Here is a 4,410-nt window from a genome sequence, read left to right on the forward strand (position 1 = left end):
TCTTTGGTGCAAGTTGCCAGCTGAAGAATTCCCAAGGTGTGCTCATTCCTCGGGCTCCTCGAACGACAGGTTTCTACGTCTTCCCTTCTTAGACTTTTGTCCACGTGTCAAGCTCGGACTGGTGTGCGAATGGGCCTTTTTCCATCCTTGCACTGGGACCATAAGCTCTATGTTACATTCAGATCATCCCCTCCCACAGGTAATTTTTAGGTTTTTGGAGTATTTTGGTTATTTTTTAGGTTTAACGGGCATTTCGGTCAGTTTTAAAGTTTAGGGGGTATTTTAGTAATTTTTAGATTTCGGGAGTAATTTGGTCAATTTTTAAGTTTTAGGGGTATTTTGGTTATTTTTTAAGTTTATGGGGGGTATTGTGATCAATTTTTAGGTTTTAGGGGTAGTTTAGTTTTTTTTTTTAGGGGTATTTTGGTAATTTTTAATGGATTTTTTTTTTAGCATATTTGATATATATATATATATATATATTTATTTATTTTTTAGGTTTATGGGGTATTATGGTAATTTTAAGGGTTTTGTGAGTAATTTGGTCATTTTCAAGTTTTAGAGGCATTTTGGTAATTTTGATTATTTGGTAATTTGGAGTTTACCCATGATAATTGAGTTGGGTTGGGTTTAGGTTAGATGTAATTAGTTAAATGAGCAATAAATGGGTAAATGAGTTTTATGTATCCACCCATTTAACACCCCCTATTCAAAATAGAATATATCTCCTTTTTTTGGTTGACTGGGCAATGTAGGTGTTGCAAAACAACGTTGGTATTTATTTATTAGTAGCTTTATCACAAAATATGGACTGAGAGTGAGAGTGAGAGTGAGAGTGTAGATGATGCTTTCTTGTTGGAAAAATACACCTGCTATGCTAATTGCTAAGAGTGTAGATTGCTATTTTTAGACTTCCCTTTTTTACCGTTGAATTATATATGTCTCATTTGATGATCTCTGAGAGGACTTCCCTTTTTTACCGTTGAATTATATATGTCTCATTTGATGATCTCTGAGAGAGAGAGAGAGAGAGAGAGAGAGAGAGAGAGGACCAATTAATCTCCAGCTTCTAATTAAGCTTGTTTCCTCATGCTTGGGCCTAAGCTAGGGATCCTACCTCATGTCATCATGTGTCACTTTGCGGGTCAACCCGACCCGACCTGAACCCAAACCATATTTTTAAAACTTTTTTTTTTGGTAAAAAAAATAGTGAAATTAAGATAATATTGGTTTAATTGTTTATTGTGAGTTTTAAGGAAACAATTGATATATTTACATAACTGCATGCAAATTAATTGAAAGATAAATGGTTGAGCATTTTGTAATGAGTAAAGATTTTTAGATATCAAATAGCAAAGTACATGCCAAGATAATCTAGTTACAATAGAGTTAAAAACAGATTTAAAATTGTAGACATATGTGAGACACATTCACAAGTGTGAAAATAGGAAAGCCAAAGTATCAAATTAGTATAAATTATGACTTCTTGGATCTATTTTTAAAAATTTATGTTCAAAATTAACGGCTTTTCAAAATAAACTATGATATTTCCTATAGTGTGTGTTGCTTAACAATGATATAATCTTCATAAAAGAGACCATGTATAAATAAATAAGCAATCAAACTTTAATGTATATCTCAAATTGAAATAGAGTGCCAATAACAATTGATAATAGGTTATAAAATTAATTTTCAAAATTGTAACTTTCTTATATGTTTTTACTTTTTATCAAATGAGTTATCCAATAAGTCATTTGTAATTTTTATTTTTTTATTTTTTGGAATGTTGATATTGTGTAAAAATAAAACTTGTGTATTTGTTTTACTTATCTTTGTATTATTTTGTTCTAGATAGCAATGTTTGGATTTGTATAATTTTAAAATTATTGAACAAGTATTAATAAGTTTAACTGAGTTCATTCTTGATATAAGTTGTGAATTTAAAATAATGTATTTTACATCAAGTAATATGTTGTATAACTTTTCAAATGGCAAATACATATTGTTTTCTTTATAAAAAAAAAAAATTCATGGGAAAAATACGGGTCAACCCGACCCGACCTGCAACTCGATTGACCCGAACTTGTTTTTAACCCGCTTAAAATGACCTGTTTTAATTCGTGACCCGTTTAACCCGCAGCCCGATTGACCCGACCCGAACCCGAACCCGCCCCGTCCCGCCCCGCCCGTTTTGCCATGTCTAGACTCTTGCTCTTGATGGGGGTGGGGGTATAGGTGTTCATCTATTCTTTCTGTCACAGCTCTTATGCCACAATCAAATTATTGAGTTTTCTTTTTGTCTCTTTGCTTTTAAGGGTTTCCTATGAGTTGGGCTCAGCTCACATGCATGGACACTTTGCACTCTTTTTAATTGGGCCTTCTTGTCCATTAGTAGGATTTTGCATTTATGGCTTTTTGCGCCCATTAATGGGCCTTCAGACTCATTAGTGGACTCTTGCATAAGGCTGTGTAACATTTTGGGAAGTAAAGAGAAAGAGCGGGAGAGTTACAACTGTCATTCTTGTTACACCTTACTAGTGTATCACAAATTTGTTTTGAAATTTAGTTTCTAAAAAAATAAAAATAAAAATAATTGTTCCACATCACTTAAGAGAGTGTGTTGTGTATAATATAACATGTTTTACCATTTTTTAAAAGTTACTATGATTTTTTAGTAGAGTTGTGGTGTACCTTTACGTTAGAATTACTTTTATTTGTGTAAATTTATTTCTCAAAATAAATAAATAAATAAATAAAATAAAATAAAATAAAGGATCGCATGACTCGCATGACTTGTACAAGTGTACAATAGTAGAATAACAAATATTTCCCACAAGTGCGTAAAGGCTACAAACTTCCGAAAAATCACGTGTCTTGTAATCTTTTAGCTAATAACATTAATTACACACAAAAAAGTTCAAGGGTGCTCATAAAAAAGCTCAAACTAAAAATTAAAAAAAAAAAAGCCACACCAAAACAAAATGGGAATAACGGCCAAAAGAAGAAAGGAGAAATTTTTTATTTTTTTATTTAGGGGGAAGGAAGATGTGAAATAGGGGAAAGGAAATAGAATCCGTAGCAACATATCGAACTTCATATCCATATTTATACCTAGAGTAATGGGAAGGGAAAAATATGGATCATCAAAGCGAAGCTTATGATAAAACAAATTAAGGTAGAGATGAAAATTGGGGGCTTTGCTAACAACGATGCTGCACTTCTTGTCGTGGGGCGTGGTCGATGAGCAATGTTTCCACCACCATAAGATCCCTTCCCTCTCTGCGACTTTTCCGACTCATATATTTTTTGCTTTCGAATGTAACCTTTCTCATCACAGTTTCCATTCAAATCACCATCGACTCTTGCTGTAGAAAATCGGTTTTAAAATGTCAAAGGCTACACACAAAAAACAGTAAGTCATTTATTTATTAAGGAACAAGTTTCATACCATGAACTTCTCGGTCTTGCATGAAGCGCTTTGAGAGCTTGGAACCTTCATTCTCTAATGTGGAAAAGCTTTCCAAACCCAAGCTTGACAGGACTTGAATGCATAAGATGAATAACAAGCATCCACAAATAATTGATCTCTTTTCGCTTAGGGGCATATTGATCTTCTGATTAAGGGCGAACGAATTTTTTTTTGGTTAGGGGGTGGGGTACTGTTGGATAAGGGGCAAACCTATTCTCATAGGTAGGAGGATAAAGATGGCAATATATAAGAACTTTTGGATTTCTTCATGTACAGTAAGAATGGAATGATGAGGAAGGTGTTTTCTGGTGATCAGAGAATAAACAAGAATGGCCCATGCAACTCATGGCTATAGTATTATGCATTTAGAAAAGTTAAAAGGAACTAAACAAATGGTTGCGTTAAAGAGGAGCGAAGCCAAGAAAATTATCACTTCAAAAACCAATAACAAATGCCTTATTTATTTATTAATATTATTCTTAGCTCTAGTGGTCTTGTAGTATTGAGTATATACGTGCTGGAATGGATTGCCCAGGACATACTTCGGTAAATGTATGGCCATGGGTAGATCTGGCGAAATTGGATGCAAACTCAATAACTTGGCTGAACCCAAGTTATTGGAATAGTAACCTATTTTAGTCCAAAAAACATTTCTGGCCTAAACTCAATCAGGTCGATTCTGTACATGTACCAATTCAACTTGCTCATCAAGTCATTATTATAAAAAAAATTATGAGTAAAGTTTGGCTACAAGCTTAGTGACTTTTTATTTATTTATTTATTTAAGTAACACCCATTTTCAAACAATTTCATTAGTTAACATCGATTCTAAACTATTTAGGATAAATAAATTTATGGGTAAAGTTTTTTTTATTTTTTTATTTTTTTTAAAAGAAAATAATAGTTGACTTTATTCAAGAAAAATCACGTTGTACAATAGA

The 4,410-nt window shown here is 32.9% G+C and overlaps 1 long non-coding RNA gene across 1 annotated transcript; it reads right to left on the reverse strand.

Annotated features, from left to right (window-relative positions):
• Nucleotides 1-2,996: 2,996 nt before the first annotated feature.
• LOC126729076 (uncharacterized) lies at nucleotides 2,997-3,962 on the reverse strand. Its single transcript, XR_007656486.1, has 2 exons — nucleotides 3,449-3,962; nucleotides 2,997-3,365 (listed from the first exon to the last, which is right to left on the reverse strand). It is a non-coding gene; the product is annotated as an uncharacterized LOC126729076 (long non-coding RNA).
• Nucleotides 3,963-4,410: the final 448 nt, after the last annotated feature.

Source organism: Quercus robur, chromosome 5 (assembly GCF_932294415.1).
Source record: "Quercus robur chromosome 5, dhQueRobu3.1, whole genome shotgun sequence".
NCBI classification, from domain to species: Eukaryota; Viridiplantae; Streptophyta; class Magnoliopsida; order Fagales; family Fagaceae; genus Quercus; species Quercus robur.